We start from the raw sequence: 16,955 nt of genomic DNA on the forward strand, positions 1-16,955 counted from the left end.
GGCTCGGCGGTGACACCAGTTGAGATAAAGGAGAATTAAAGGTACAGAGGAGAACTAAGCAGATCCTTGTAGATTGGAGCCGAACAAGATAAGGGAGCAGTGATGAATATAGATGCATTACACCAGGACAATTCAAAGCACACGCACTTTTGGCGGATGGCAAGAAGCGATAGCGCCATGTACTTACAGTCCCCAAGTGACTTGCGAAGCCAAGGTTCCCCCAGGCCTCAGCCAGCCACGCTCTAAGGGGCAAAGAAAACAGCCTTTTACAAATTAGGAGCATGTAACCTCAGCAGGGAATGCTGGGGCTTTACCAATGAGGGAATCCCTCAAATCTCAAGCAGGAACATTTTTACTTGCTGCTTGGTTTACAAGGCATCGGCAGAGCGCGGTTATCAAAGCCTTCATCTCCCCCTCCCCGCTCCTAAATGGAACAGTCAAGGAAAATAGTCTAATTTGACAATTTTCACTGGGTTGAAATGATAGGTGGAGGAGACATGAAAGGAGGAAAGCGTATTATTCACTAGCTGATAAATTATCCCCATTATAGGCAAGGCAAATCCGAGATGCTGGGGACAGCACGCATGGGTTTGGCAGCCACTAAAGGGCTTTGCTGCTGTCCTGGGGATTGGAACCCTCTTTCCCTGCTCATCCCTTGCCTGTGAAGCCACAAGACAAAGCCAAAGGAACATGGGGCGAATGGCTGGCCCAAAACTTGTCACTGCTCCTGCCACCTCCAGGTACCCCATTGCTCCTGGGAACGGCTTCATCTCAACGCCACTTTTGTCCTTTATCCTCCTATTTCATAGGATCCCAGGTTGGTTTGGGTCGGAAAGGACTGAAGATCATCTACTTCCCACCCCCCTGCCATGGGCAAGGACCACCAGTTCTCACAGCCCCACACAGACACTGGTCCAGTTATTGATGCCCTGCACCTCCCAGCACCAAATGATGCTGTAGATGGGCAGGGTCCAACACGCATCCCCTAAGGGGACACCCCTTCCCCTCAGAGCAGGAACCTGTGAGCCATGTGATGCAGACACCCCATTCCCACAGCCCTGCCCCCTGAACCACCATCCCCATGGCTCAAACCCACCCCGCTGCATCCATGAATTCATTCCCAAAGTTCTCCGTGTGCTTGAGCGGGTGCCTGCTTGTAATTGCTGGCGGCCAAAATCTGTTCTGTTTTTTCTGGCTGAGGTACCAGGCAATCATCAGCTGTAATTATTCCGAGTCTTGTTACAGATGGATCTCCGAGCTTTCAGTCTTAAACAGAATTCATTATTCAAATGCTGGCTCCAGCCTTCTGCAGCGGGGTGGGCACAAGCGCTGCCGGCCCCCCGCAGCCTCCGCCGCCACCAAATGCTTGTGGGGAAGGTGAGGATGCTGGTGGGATCCGCTTGTCAAAGCCACCCCGCTGCTGTTCCTAACACTGTTCCCACCCAGCACGTGGTTTGGATCCAGGCAGGCCCTAAGGAAAACGTGGACTCCCAAAGGGAGGAGGGATGGGGGCTGCAGGCTGGGGATGCAGTGGGCATCATCCTGCATCCAGACAAGCTCCCAGCACAGCTCTGCCTGTTTCCAAGTTCACTTTGGATACATGACAGCACCAGAGAGGAGCGCCAGGGGCTCAGTAGTGTCTCAAAGCACCAGGAAAAGGTGTTACCAGACCAAATAGCAAAAGCAACACTGAAAAGCAAATCAAGACGAGGTTTTCCTTAGTGAAACCATCCATTTCGGCAGAGCTTCCAATGCAAAAGAAGCAGAACTCCTAGTTTTGCTTAGCACACAGTAACTTTCTGCTTTCAAAACAGACGTCATTTCTGAATCTAAAGTGCAATAAAACACTTCAGAAGTTTCCAAAGTTTAACATCCAGAGATCCTGAAAACACACCAGAATGAAAACATCCCTCTTACAAGCAAAGCACTCACAAGGACTGCAGCAGATACAGCTCCTGCCAGTGATGCTCAGGCACCAGCTACCCGGGGACCTGGCACTGAAAAGCCCCAAGGACCACAGTTTACAGCCCAACTGTGAGCCTGTTGCCTTATGGACAGGCCAATACATCCCTGCTGGCCCTTGCAATGCTGTTTGCACATCCCTGGAATATTCATTGGGAAAACAAGATTCCACAGCATTTTGGGTTCAAATCCCGAGCAGGAGCAAAGGTAAGGAGCTGCTATGGAATGCAGTTCCTGGCTCCTATGCATTAAAGCAAAGCTCTCCCTTCCCTGCATCCAAAGAGGCAATTCCCTGCCTTTTATAGGCTAAAACCCATGGCACATCCCCTGGCTATTGCAGCCCCAACTCAGGGCTGTTGCCAGTCGGAATGGGAGCAGAAATCCACCTGGAATTGTGTGGTCCTGCACATATCTTATTGCAGGGATAGCTCTGTGCATGGAAGATGGTGCAGGACGGAGCTGGGGGTCATTGATACCAGGTTTATGGATATCAGCTTTATAACAATATCAAGATTTGAAGGGAAAAGCATCACATTTCCTTCCAAATATCCCATTTTTGCATGGAAAAGGCAAGCAGGGGCAGTTCCCATTTCAAAAGTCAGTATTGCCTGCAAGGGATTTCAATATGAATTATTTCCCCCTCCCAAAAAGAGCTTTTCTAACCAAGTTTCCCAGGGGGACAGGGACATTTGTAGCAGGCAACAAAGTGTTGCTAATCTCCTGCACATCCAAAATGGAAAACACCACTTCCTGGTGGGATTTCTGCTGTTTCCACTTTAATCTCCCCATCCCTCCTGCTACTGTTTGTATTTTTGGTGTGTCTATTTGAAAAGCAAACAGCATTGCCTGCTCCTGCGGCTCCCTGCCTTTGGCTTTGCTTTACATCTATTTGTTTTGCTCAACAGTTTAAATGATGAGTCCCTCACCCTGCAAATACCTTCTTGCACATGGATGCACGGAGGACGTGCCATGGTGCAAGACGAGCCCTCGAGCCCCTAAATTGCAGCCAAATTCATCTCAACCCCACCTTCAACCTTTAAAGAAGAGACCTTCCTGATATCCCATCCCAACACAATGACCCATTGCTCCAGGCCCAAAGGTACCAGTTCACATCAAGGTTGGTGAAGTTGGAAATAGGATGGGGAAGGGATGGGAAGAGGTTCAGCACACCTGACGGAAGGCAGAGGCTGTTCCCATGCCTGGGAAAGGAAGGGATGCTGACATCAGGGAAGGAAAAATCCCCTCCTGCTCCATCCCAGCTTCCACCCCACCAACCATCACTGGTTTAGGGTCCAGACATGAAAGTGCTGGTTTGCACCAAGCTGAAATACTTCCAAAAGACAAACCCTAAAAGGAGTCACCAATCAAACCTCATTTCCTTCCCTTCAATGAAAACCTAAATCAAACAGGTCATTCCTGATCCCTGGATTTATGGCGATTAAAGGACTCCAGTGTGAGCCCAAATATGGGATGCTTGGGGTGCGATCCCAAAACCAGAGGGTGACCTATAGCCAAAATGCTGCTAAATCACAAGAGGAACACATGGAATTGGGAGGAAGAGGGGCAAAATCCACCCCACTGCACACAGTGGGTGCTGTGGTGGTCACCCAGAGCTGACCCTGCAGAGTGCTGTGGGGAACCCAAAGCCTCACCAGGAGGGATGCTGTGTTGCCGGTTTGGGATGCAGCCTTTGTGTGGCTCAGGAAAAACAAAAAGCCTGAAGAAAGGCAATTAAAATATTATAATTATTGGCAGTGGAGTATTTGCTTTTATCGGCTCCTGTTGGAAAAGATGCAAATCGAGGGGATTTTAGCATTCCAGTCAGCCCGGCTCCCTCCTGCAGGGCTGGAAGCACTTGCTTCAGTCAACTTGGTGATGCTGGGTTGCTGGTTTCCCTCTTGTTTTTGCCTTCCTTAATGATGACTATACTCACACTCCCTCCCTGGTAGCTGAGCCCCCTTTGTTTGCTCCATCTTCTCCCCCTGCTCATCCCAAGTCCCATACTGGGATGGGGATGCCCCTTTTATTTGCTCTGTCTTCTCCCTGTGCTCATCCCAAGTCCCATACTAGGATGGGGATACCCCTTCCTTTGCTCTATCTTCTCTCCCTGCTTATCACAAGCAGAGCCCCACAGTGGGATAGGGTTGTTCTCTTCTATTGCTGTATCCTCTCCCCCTGCTCATCCCACATAGAACCCCATACTGCGATAGGGATGTTCCCTTCTTTTGCTTTACCTTCATCCTATGCTCATCCTAAATCGCACATTGGGATGAGGATGCTGGGGTGGGTACAAGGAGATTGACATCCCCCTTGCCCCAAGCACCCAGACTGGAGGGAAAGCAGCAGGACCCCTCTGCACCGGGACCTTGTAGGATGCTGCGAGGTGTTTGCAGTCGAAGGCAGAGGTTGGGGTAAATCTAAGCCGAGAGCACCCTCCTCTGGCCAAATCATAGCTGGTGATGCCCAGACCCCCCCGTTCTATGTAAGGAGTGATGGCACAGTGTGGTACAGCCCAGCCAGGGGTGGGATGGGTGCTCGGAGGTGATGAACACGGATGCAGCCCATTGCTGTTATCACCATGTCTCTTAAACCGAGATTAATGCACTTTGTGGAAGGAGTGATGCAGTACGAGCAGCATAAGCTCCAAGCAGGGCAGTGTATGTGCTCCAAAACATATCCTGCTGCAAATCAGTGCAGCTTTCCTATTTCATTTCCCTTTGCAAGGAGCATTCCCTTCCTTGCACCTCCAAACCCAAGTGGAGCATCACCGCTATCCCTTCAGGATCCCCCCAGCACTAATGGAAGAGCCCTGGGACATCCCAAACTGGGTTTGTGCAACACTTCCCCCATGTAAATGAGGCAAACTGGTGCAAGATTCTCCTGTTTGGAGCTCAAAAGTAGCAAATATATATATTAAAGGTATCAAGAAAAAGAAAGAGCTTTGTCTTTTATTACACTCCCAAAACAGCTTCATCCCATGTCCAAGCACCCATCACAACGCAGTACAGAGGTACAAAGGTTTAATAAACTCTAAGTAAAGATTAGAGCACTGTTGGTGGTGTCTTCTCCCCCTTTTCCCTGTCTTTAAAACAGGGACAGTCTTAAATGCAACCTTGTTAAGCGTTCTACAAAGTCCTAGTGGTGATTTCAGACACCAAGTTTGGGTTTAGGAAGGGCATCGCAAGTATAGAGAATGGGAACAAGCTCCTATTCCTTGCTTTTAGAGCTTGTTTTAGGAAAGCAGGGAGCAAAAGGAAGGCAAAAGGCAGGGAAAATAGTTGTGTGGTCCATGGGGATAAATCCCGGCTGCATCATTCCCCAGCTGTAGCTTGGGGGGGAAAAGGGGCATCACCGCCTGGCTCCAGTGGGTCCCAGCAGCACCTCCCCATGCCCCACAGTGCTCTCCCAGCCCCTTTCTCCTTGCATAGCCTCAGGGCAGCACTGAATAAGACTCTTGTCCCACATTCAGTTTACTTTGATGGTAAAATCGACAATACGGTCAAAATGCAAAGAAAACCTATTTCCGCTTCACCTCCTTCTTCCTTTAGGTCGCATTTGCCATCACATTCCACAAGAGCCAATTCGTTTCCCTTGTTTCTAACCCATTTCACTGCTGGGCTCTCTACAGGATGAGCCAACCCTGACCTTCGAATTGGGGGAGCTCACCCAAAACCCCACTTTCCTCCTCAAACTAACCCCTATATTGGGGCAGAAACACTGGGTTGAGGATGCTTGCCCAGCAGAAGCAGCCCAGCTCAAGCCCTAAGAGCTACCAAAGCTACAGGCTGCTGGAAATGAACCAAACCAAGTCTTTCTTCTTATTATTTCCCTATTGCTTGCCCTTGTTGTGGAGAAATCTCTATTTTAACCCTAATTGTCTCCCGGTGGTCATGATTAAGGCATGGCTGGGTGATTTGCATTACAAATGCCATAGGGCTTTTGGTCCAGCCCTGACGAAGCCCATTAACACACACTTGGTTTATGAATGCCTCACTGCTGAAAGCTTTTCGTTCCTCCAGTGGTCACCAGCTCACCTTCCCCATCAGAGCAGCAATGAAAAGGGGCAAGGCAGACACTCATGGGGGGTTATTTAGCCCTTGAGGCAAAATGAAGCAGCCTGGAGATGTTTTCTTATCCTGGGAATGGAAATGGGCCCATCTTCAACTGGCTTTGGTCATTGTTCCAAGTGTTCTCACAGGTTGGAAGTAGCTGTAGTGATTAGGAGCTAAGTCTCTATTTAGGCAACAAAGCAGCTAACACAGGGTCACCCCCATCGACTTCTTCCCTGGTCCTAACCCCATTATTCATCTCAATTCATATCGGAACATAATGCCAGCTAGCTACAAGCCCTCTCAGCATCACCTATAAAGAACCATCAGCATCACCTATGAGGAGCCATCATCTCTCAACTACAGCTTGCCGAGGGCTGGAAGCACAGCAGCGCCTGCATGCAGGTCTCACGCACAGCTGTGATTAGTACAACCACCCCAGTAGGGAAAACCCAAAATAGAGCCATAGTCTGGGGAATTTAAAAGTTATATTTGGCCTTAAACACAATAGAAAGGGATAATTACACAGCCAAAATACCCACCTTTGAAATATTTTAGAGGAAATCTGCATATTAAAAGAATCCCCATGAGAAATCACACAAAAAGGCAAAAATTCAAGTGGAAACAAGTTGGTAAATAATGAATATGTATTAGAAAACATAAAATACAGTTTCACTTCCAAAGTAAAGGAGTTGCTAGGCTGGTAAATACATCGCAGTGGAGCCTTAGTTTAGGTGAGGTTTTGTGAAGGCTCAATCCAACCCACTCAGAAGCTCCATAAATGGCCTTTTCCATGGTTGTTTTCCAGACTAAAACACAGGGATAAGGTCATCAACCCTTATTTTCTTTATTACTTTGCATAAAGCTGCATTCAGTTGCATTATAGCCTGAAACCTCGATGAAATGAGCAGTTTTAGTGGGATTCCCACATTCCTCTTGCAGCATAGGGAACTTGGTGCAGTTATAGGTTATGAGAGCCCAGCACCAAGTGCCAGAGCAGGTTTAGCTCATGTCTTTTGTCCAAAAGACATATTTACTCCCAGAAACCGTGAAAACAGCCACACTATAAGGTTGAAGAAGAGTATGCACATGCAAGAACACATGGGAGTTGGAATAAACCAAAAAGGGTGATGCAAATCCCGCTGGAAATCACCAGCTGGAAAGGCAAAGGGAAAAAATGATGACATTAAGAGCTGAAAACTCATCCCCACCTCTAATTCATGCTGGATTCACTGCCTTCCACACATGCAGGGCTGCCTAAAGCCTGTATCCCCGCCAGTCACGTTGCCTGGTGCAGCCCTTCCCACATGGAAGCAAATCTCAGCTCTCACCAAAAACACCCATTCCCACCAGTAAATACCATCAGCGCCCAACTCAAGCGAGCCTTAAGGCTTGCTAAAACCAACGAGGAAAGGCAAACACATGCACACATTTTAAATAACATGAGTCTGGGGCTGTTTTCTCACACCAGCAGCCTCTCCAGCACAGCTCACAGCATCCCCCCTGCCTCCCCCAGCAATCCTACCTGAGCCAAGCTCTGCCCAGCAAAGAAACACCTCCCAAAAGTTGGTTTTCTTGCCCAAACAGAGCCAAAAACACCAAAGATCCAAGCCAAAGCATTGCAGCAGCAGGGAGCAAGAGCCCCTGCACATAACCATGCCTAAGGGCATCCCTCCAAGTGTGCCTAAGAAAGAAGAAGAGGAGCTTCCCCATTCCCAAATGCAGCTGGTGAGTTTGCACCCCCTGAATAACCAATGGGCCCCTGACAGACCCTGGGTTGGGTCTCTGCCTATTGCTCCAATGGTGATTTGGGATCTCCCAAGTCCTGGTTTAGGATAGTGAAGCAAAGCATCACCCCAAGAGCTGGAGGGGAGCAGCGGGTGCAGGATGCAAGGAGATTTGCACCCTTCCATTGGTTCACCACAATTCCTGTTCTACTTTACCCCAAAATACAGAGCCTTTGGGACAACAGGGAATAAAGGGATGTGGCTTTGGGTTCAAGGGTTTCATAAGTGGACAAAATCTCCCTCCTGACTCCAGGGCTCCAAAATGACATGGAGCTTGGTTTAATGAAAGGCCTGAGCATCCAGAGCCCTGAACAGGGAGGGAATAGGGGAAAACAGGGCTCTGGTGTGTATTTCTTGGTTGTATTTCAAACATCATCTTATAGTTAGCATAGCAATGAAGTTGAGACCTATCTGAGCCTATGGAGAGGAGCTGGCTCTTCCTGCTGCTGGTAGCAGGAGGCAGAAGTGATAGCTCTTCACAGGGAGCATCCATGCAGACACATCTGGAAGCGAAGCATCACTGGAGAAAGCAGGAGGCTGAGCCAAGCCCATCTCGTGCCACAGCTTTAGGGCTTCGTGTGTTGTTGCTGGTGAGTGTTAAGGGCAGGTCTGATATCCATAAATCACCATATTACTCATCTCGAAGCATTGCAGGCTGACAGCTGTTACATGAGCACATTGTTAGGAGCTGTCAGGCAGTGATACATAGTGCCTTTTAGAACATATGTTGACTCTTATCTAATGTTGTTCCATAATTAGCCCCAGGGAGCAGGAATCTGGGCTGGGTGATCTCGGCTTAACCTTTCCTGCCTTGTGGAAAAGGGCAGAGCCGGGAGGAACAGGGACAGTTCCATGGATGCAGGAGGAAGCAGGTGGAGTGGGGATGCGAGTGGTACCCACAACCCATCCACCTGCAGATGGAGCAGCTCCCAGTGCGTTCCCATGTCCCTGAGCATTCCAGAGCCATCACAAGAGGTAAAATAAAGCTTGCAGGGATGTGGAAGCTTTCCTCCTGAATTCCAAGCTCAAAACATGGTCCTGAGGGTCCGGGATGAGGAAGAAACCCAATGGTACTTCCATGCATGGATGGAGGGGGAAGCCAGGGGTGATTTATTGATGGGGATAGCAGATGAATGAAGGAGCAGATGGTGGAGTTAATGAGTGGAAAGGGTAGATGGATGGACACAAAGACAAGGGAGAAAACACCATAACAGATGGTTGTGCTTCTACCCGGATGAGGATAAACACGCTCCTGTGTCCTCCCAGCCATGATGATGCCACCCATCGTTCTCAGAGCAAAATACTGGGAAAATGGGGAATGGGACCCCTCCTGTTGAGTGGGAGCAGGGTTTGGTCCCCCTGCATCAGCACAGCCATGCCCAGCATCTCCCCTTGGTCCAAGCATGGTGCAATGAGGCTGGAAACAGGGACAGCTCCAGCTCCCCAACCAGGCTGCAATGATTCTCCTGCATCCCAGGGCTGCATAGCTCATATATACACAACGAACCACCAGTCACCACTCTGCTCACACCCCCTCCATCCAAATCACCCTTCATGAGCATCTTTGCTGTCACCAACCATGATAAATCCCTCTCTTTGAACCATTCCCGGGCTTGTGCTCCACCAAACCAAGCCTCAGAGTACTCCAAAGATGCTCTCAGCACTCAGCTTGGTGGTTTCATTCTGCAAAGGGCCCCTTGGCTCCAATGGGGACACGATCCGACTGCAGCAGCCTGTTGAGCTCTTTTCCCTTCCTTGCTGCAGCTGCTGGAGCTTGAAATGCAGGAGAGAGGAAATAAATCAGTAAGGCACGAAGACAAACTTTTCAGCGTTCGCATGTCGCAGCCTCTGGTCATGCATAAACTCACCAGTAACATGCAAATGGTGCTGGTCCTGCCACATTGGCCTCAATGGCATCTCCTATGGATTGTTTTGGGGGTGTTGCAGGAGGCAATGCTCCCCGCTGACATCCAGATGGATGCTTATTCCCACTCAGGATGCAGAATCCGCCTTTTGGGGTGCAAAGCATTCACGGCATCGTTCCTCTCCTGCTCCTCCATCACCCACTTCATCTCCACCCCACACAAGCCATTTCCATGGATGTCTCTGGGAAGAAACCCCAGCCAGGCTTGGATAACCTCTTACAAACCAAAGGAGCAAAGCCTGGAGAAATAGATGCTCCCAGTGTTTTTTCTCCCTGCAAACACCATGGATGGGTTTGAGCTGGGATTTTACAAAGGGAGATTTCAGGCCCATTTTCTTCCCATCTATCAGACAAACACAACTGCAAAGGAAAGCACTGGGCTAAAACCTGCTTTTATGAGAGATTAGGGCCAACTTGGTTGTGTTTTAAGCTACTAAAAGCTTATAAATACCCCAAAGAACAGACTGCACACCTTGAACCAACCTCCCAGGGCTCTGCTAAGAGAAAGTCAATGTAAAGTTAATGTGCAGCTTGCTTTGCTTTGCAAACAGCAAGACCGGACTGCCTGGAGAGGAGAGTTTAGTGGAGAGAAAAGGGGATTGGGTCCTCTGCATGGAGCCATGTTCTGCTCACCCAGGAGTAAATCCCATCCATTGTAATGGATGGATGTGAATATAAACCACCAGCTTCTCAGCTGGAAAAATACTTTATAAGGCATTGCAGAACCATCAAGGACTTGTTTCAGGCAGTGTGTGGAAGCCAAGGAGCTGGCTGGCAGTGGTCCCATTGAGGATGCTGCGGTTGGTACCCTCCTCGCTCAGCCCCAGCTGAGCTTCTCCTCATCCCAGGGGCTGCCAACAGCCTTTCCTTGTCCCTCCTTCATCCCAACATCCGTGTTCCCTAGGATAACACCATAGGAGTTGCTGCTCTCCCCACATAAATAGCTTAATTTCTAGTCTATTGACTGGCAAACACAGTCCTCAGGCAGTGGCTGGTGAGGAAAAGCAGTAAAGGCCCAGAGACCACATCCTGCACCCAGTGAGAGTGAGAAGGGCTCCAAGCTGCCACCCTGGGGGGGTTAGGAAAGGTCTTCGCCTCTTCTTGCCTCATAGAATCATACTTTGGCCAAGAAGGGCAGCTCCAGCCCCAGGAGGGGTTTCTGTTCATGAGCATCCATGAGAGCATCCATCCCTTGAGTTAACTCCATCCTGTATCCACCACACAGAGGGTGAGACGTGGCAGGAGCAGCATCTGCCCTGAGTAAAGCTTCTGATCTGTGGTCCAAGGCCCCTGTATTGCTTGCTAATCAGCAGCTCTCCACATCGAACCCCATGGGCAAACCTTTTTCCCTGCCAGGTTTGATGCCACCCACAGGGAATGACCAACAACAACCTCCCATGAGCAAGCCCCAAAGATGTGCACCAGCCCCATCTATTAAAGCGATGGAGGATGCTGTCCACCTCAACCAGGCACCAGCTCCAGTGCAGGGGAGGGACTACAGGAGCTCAATTTGTGTTTGCTTAAGCCAAGGAGGAAAATGTAATTAAATGTGGTGTTGGGGCTTGAAGGAGCTTGGGATGGAGCTGGAATATAAAGCATGGCTGCTTCCTGCACATCAGAGGGCAATATTAATAAACCCACTGAGGGGGACTGGAGGATCAGCTGGTAATATTGATGAACGTAAAGCAAAGACAAAGCAGAAGGGGAATATTGGATGGTAAACCTGATAACAAAGCAAGGGGGATCACCTTGACAGCAGGCTGCACACAGCCTTGTGTCCTGCTTCCCAGGCATGGGGTGGCTTCAAGAGCTCCATAGCTTGGAATGAGGTGGGTTTTTGCCTAATGGGCTGCTACCCTCATTGCTGCACACCCAAACTTGCATAACACAGAGCCAGGTCATGATCTGCCATCAAGCTGGGGCTAGAAGCAAAGGGATGCACAGGGGATGGGGATGTGCAGGAGGCGAAGGTGCAAAGGGAATGGGATGAGCAGGGGATGGGGATGCACAGGGCATGGGGATGAGCAGGGGATGAGCAGAGGATGAGGGTGAGCAGGGGATGGGAATGAGCAGGGGATGGGGGTGAGCAGGGGATGGGGATGTGCTGGGAATGGGGCTGTGCAGGGGATAGGGACGTGCAGGTGATTTGGATGTGCAGGGTATGGTGAACAGGGATAGCAACAGCCAGGGGCTGTGTGAGAGAGCAAAGCAGGGTACGCTGGGTACACAGCACTGGAGAAGTCCACTGCTTGCTCCATCAGCTGCAGGATGGAGTGGACAGAGTTGGGGGAAAGAAGGACAGGGACCCCTCAGAGCCTGCCTGGGTGCTTGGCTTAGAGCTACTCCCTCCCAAACACAGCCTGGCTCAGAGCGACCCCCCGAGTGCATGTTAAATGAAAGGCCACGTCTTTTGGAGTGACTGGAGTGATGGTTTCAACATGAAACACCCAGGAATGGTGGTGTCAGAGCCACAGCGTTAATTCCAGTAAGGAATTCAATGTTAGGCAGTAACTGCCTCCAGCTAGACCTACCTGGAGAAGGCAGGGTGCCTGCTACATCCCCATCCCTCTGCCATCACCACCAAGGGTACCAAGGCTACTCAGGAGCATCCCTCATCCCAGGACCCCCACACCCTTAATGAGCTCCTGCAGCTACACAAGCACCAGAATATCCCAACAACTTCATCCCTAAACACCCCCCAGCCCCACTGTAACCTTAGAGTGACACCATCACACACGACCCTTATTACTCTCCATGGGATGCTCAGGGCGAACAGAAGCCTGGCATCCTTCCTACATCCCAAGAAGCAGCATCCTCTCCACAAGCATCTCCACAGGCAAATCCAAACCAATGATGGCAAAAAAAGCCTTTTTTTTTTTTAGCAAATGTTTATTTATATCAAAATACAAAACATTTCTGAAGCAGGGTAATGTTACATGAGGAGCAAGTTAATCGATTCCAAAACCCATCATTCTCCTACAGCATGGCTACTTGTACGTAACATTGCAACACTGCCAGAACTTCTCTCATCGTGGGGACATTGAAAGAAAACCAACATAAAAAGTCAGTCTAGGAACATGCAATGGGACCGGCGAGAAAATCAAGTGCTCAGGAGGCCTTAAAATCCCAACAGGCAGAGACCGAGGGACCAGTATTCCCAGTAAGGCAGGGCTTCAAACTCATGTTGTCCAATTGGTGTTGGCTTTGAGCCTTTACTCATTAACTGACAACAGTCCAAGAGCCAAAGGGACCCAACTTTCTTGGCAGAGTGGGATTATTGCTTAGAGCTATCAAAGCAGCCCCAGCTCCCCATCCATCCCCAAGGGAAGATGGGGAAGGGCAGGGATAGGGCTCGCAGGGCAAGAGCAAGGAGAGATCTGCCTTGGCCAAGCCCTGCTTAGGTTGGGCTGAGCTGGAAGATGTAAAACCCCCATGGCAAAGGGTCTCGATGGGTTGTTATCCCCTTGGAGGTGAGCTCGGAGGTTGCCCAGGAGGAGCCATCAGTGCTCCCAGCGAGGTCTCAGTTACCTGCCCAGGGCAGGCTTAGCACCCAGTGGGAAAGAGAGTTTGGGGTGAGGGACCCCCACTTGTGCCCCTCATCACATACCTGGGGAGTGATGCTGCAATTTGGCTTCCCCTCCCTGCGGTCCCAGCCCAGCTCCGGGTAGGAAGCTGGGTATTCCCGGGAATGCCGAGCATGCCGCTGCCATCGGTCCCTCCTGATAGCATTTTAGTGGCCTTCATGAGCACAGAGGCCGAGAGCAACAATTACAGATACAGAGAGATTATATAGAGCACGGAATAAGTTTCATATAAGGCTTTGGTACAGCACCATCATGTCAGATTTCTTTGTAAATCCTTTACAGAAAAAAAAAGCTGACTGAAAAAATAGTGGTTTGTTTCTCTATTTTATTATTATTCTTTTTATTATTATTAATTATTATTATTATTATTTTTCTCTTGAGGAACATACCTGAAAGTTCAACAATTAACCCCCTAGTTGCCATCCGGGCTCCCCTCCAATGCTCTTTTTGCTGTGTGCAACTGCAAACCGAAGCGACTCGACCCCAACTCCTCCAAGGAGTCTCCTTGGGATCCTCTTGTATCCCAAGGGGTGATAGAGCCCACCCGGCTCGCAGCATCCATCCTGCCCATGCAGGCAGCAGGTCGCAGTGCACAAGGCAGTAGAATCAACACCACAAAGCTCCAGCAGCTGAGAGCTACTCATTGTTTAGTAAAAACCCAAAAGAACCCCCCCAAAAAGAACTAAGAAAGAGGAAAGAAAAGTCACGACGAGAAACAGGATGGAACCAGCGGTCCTAAAGATTCCTTTATTGTTATGGGGGGCGGGGGAAAAAAGGCAGTTCCACTGGTTCCCATTGAAACAGCACCAAAGAGCACCCTAATGTGTGTTATAGATCGGAATACTGAACATTCAAGAAATGGAAATGAGGTTGGATGGTCTTAGTCTTTCTATCCACAGGCAAGAAGTTCTTCCTAAAGAAGAGGGAAAAGATGTTGCAAGCAACCAGAGACCTGGTGGGTCCAGAAGAAAATCCAGCCTTAGGGAAAACACTATGGAGTTAGGAGGGAACGAAATCAAGAGCTACCTATGGGAGGTCTATGAGGGTTCAGAGACTCTACAAACCTAGGAAAGGGGAGTAAAAAGTCTGGGCTCTCCAAGAGAGACAGGGATGCAGCCCTGGGAGAGGTGGAGATGCTCCCCATGGGATCCAGGGATGCTCCCCTTGGAGAGCTGGAGATGCTCCAAGGATGCTCCCCAGGAGATCCAAGGATGCTCTCCTTGGAGAGCTGGAGATGCTTCCCAGGGGAGCCAAGGATGCTCCCCTGGGAGAGGTGAAGATGCTTCCCTGGAGATCCAGGGATGCTCCCCCAGGAGAGCTGGAGATGCTCCCCCAGGATCCAGGGATTGCACGTGTGCAATCTCTCAAAGCCCAAAAGGATGGTTCGAGTAACTTAGGGCAACCTAGATGTGTCCAGAAGGATTTCTATTTCTATGGGGCTTTTCCAAGCAGGAAAGGCAAAGGAACCAGAGCCCGCACAGCCTAGGGAAGGTCCTGCAGCCCCCCAGGACCACAGGAGCATCCTCTGCCTGCTCTCTACCAGCCCCATAGATAAGAAAAAGGAGGAGTTTGGCCTTAAAGTGCATCTGGGAGGGCAGGAAGCAGCTCCAGCACCTCCCACCAAGCCAAAACCTCCCCGAGTGGAGACAGGCGCTTTCCCACCGCTCCCAAAGCCGAGCAGGAAGAGCCTGGAAAGGGGGCAGGAAGCAAACACCCCCCCCCCCAAAAAAGCAAGCTCCTGCCAGCAGGTGGATGGAGGAAGCAGGGTTGTGTGTACCAAAGGAAAAGATACGACCAGAGTAAATGATCCCAAGGGAAGCAGGACGATGGCGTTGGCGCGGCCACCCCTCCATCCCACGGCACGCGGGGAGGAGCAGCTCTTGACGTGTCTGTTTGGCATCCAGAGGGTTAACGGTGGCAAAATGTGCTTTGTAAACATCTGAGTTTTGTGTTTCCTTCTTCTTTTTCCTGTTTTTTTTCTGTAAGTGATTCCAGGGGAAATAGGGAAAGGAGAAAGCTGCCCACACGCCCCCCTACCCCAACCCACCCCAGCGCTACCCCAAAGCCCCACTGCTTGGAGGCGACGCAGCCCCTCGAACCAGTGAGAAATCTCATTCCTCCTCTTCCTCCTCCCATCCTTTGCCTTGTTTTAACATAGAAAATACTCACTTATGTATTTACCTCTAATAAATGCAAGTTAGTCCCATCAAACATGCTTTTGCTTCGATATCAAGAATTGGTGCTCAACAACTCTTGGCTTGATATTAGAAACATCCCAACCCCCCCCCCTCCCAACCCTCCCCATCCCGACAAAGAAGACAGAAATATCATGGAAAATACAGGTGACACCTACGGAGGACATGAGGGGACCAGCTCCTGGGCATTGCATTCGTGCCTCAGCCCATGACAACAGTCAGCATCCTCTGCCTGGTCCCAGAGGCATGAAGTACCCAGGGTCTGCCCCACCATCCCCTGTCTCCATGCAGAGACATCTGAGCCCCCAAAACAGCATCTGGGTCCCCCCCCATAGTGGTAAGGACCATGGGACCAAGCTGGACGGGAGCAGAAGCACCGCTGCCCAAAGGCAATCCCCAAATCCTGCCCTAAAGGAGGCAGAGGGGATGGTTTGCCACTCCTTGGCATCACTCAGTCCCAAAACTGGCTCTCCTTCCCCTCACCACACAGGGAAAGGGGATGGCGGGTCCACACTGCTTTGCAGGAAAGGCCCTGAGAACCCCAGCACCTTCTCCATGGTGCCTGCTGCCCACCAAGCCAGGGCTCCATGCCATTCCACACGCTGGGAATGGAGCTTCGCATCCCGCCCCGGGTACCAGCAGCCTGCACGGCACCAGTAAAACCCTGATGCTTGGAGATCTTTTGTTTGTTATAGAGGTATTGACGTGCCTACAGAGAAGGTGCCCTGCTCCAGCCAGGCATGGGGACCTATGGGGACCTCACCCAGGCAGCTCCATAAACCATGGGATCCATAAGGATTAACACCAAGGCGGCGAGGATGGGTGCCCAATGGCACCCAGCGAGGTAGCGGCATGGGGAGCCTGTCCCCACAGCCTGTCCCCCTGTCCTGTGCCACCCCATGGGCCTCATCCTTCCCGTTGAAAATAGCACCCCTGGAGCTGAAATTCATCCGGAGAAGCAATAAAATCCAAGCAAGAAACAGCCCTCAGTGGGAAAACCACTTCCTTACCGGCAAGCTGGCAGCAAACGGGGTGCCCAGGCTCCCCCCGTCCCGGGGATTTTTCCCTTTTCCTTCCCTTTTCCATGTTTTTCCCTATCGAAACAGCAAACAGCAGCGATGCTGGAACGGCAGCCAGAGCCAACGGAGCCCTCTGAGCCCCCCAGCCTTACCCAACCCTCCTCTCCTTGGCCACCGTATTGCTCAAACAGCACTAGGCATGGATACAAAAATAAAACAGCTATGTGACTTAGATATATAGAATTTATATATATATATATAGATAGATTTGTATATATATCTTTTTGTCTATTTATAGGTGGATGGAGAAGCAGAGAAGCCAAAGCGCAAGAGGATGGCAAACTACTCGCTCTGCTCCCGCTGTTCCCACTCTCCCCACCTCTGCCAGCCTCTCTCCCACTGCACAGAGGTTTCTGACACCTACATCTAAGGAAT

General features: G+C 50.3%; 2 protein-coding genes across 2 annotated transcripts in view; both read right to left on the reverse strand.

The window, feature by feature from the left end:
* Nucleotides 1–7,601, reverse strand: part of LOC133220461 (opioid-binding protein/cell adhesion molecule homolog) — a 332,740-nt gene extending 325,139 nt beyond the window's left edge. Inside the window, exon 1 of the mRNA XM_061368627.1 lies at nt 7,537–7,601. The gene's annotated coding sequence lies outside the window, so the exon portion shown is untranslated. The remainder of the gene's footprint in view (nt 1–7,536) is intronic.
* Nucleotides 1–16,955, reverse strand: part of IGSF9B (immunoglobulin superfamily member 9B) — a 72,813-nt gene that overhangs the window by 10,960 nt on the left and 44,898 nt on the right. The window lies entirely within an intron of this gene.

The sequence above is a fragment of the Neopsephotus bourkii genome, unplaced genomic scaffold, assembly GCF_033783945.1.
Source record: "Neopsephotus bourkii isolate Nb327-2 ecotype Australia unplaced genomic scaffold, CSIRO-AGI_Nbou_v1 NB_1433, whole genome shotgun sequence".
NCBI classification, from domain to species: Eukaryota; Metazoa; Chordata; class Aves; order Psittaciformes; family Psittacidae; genus Neopsephotus; species Neopsephotus bourkii.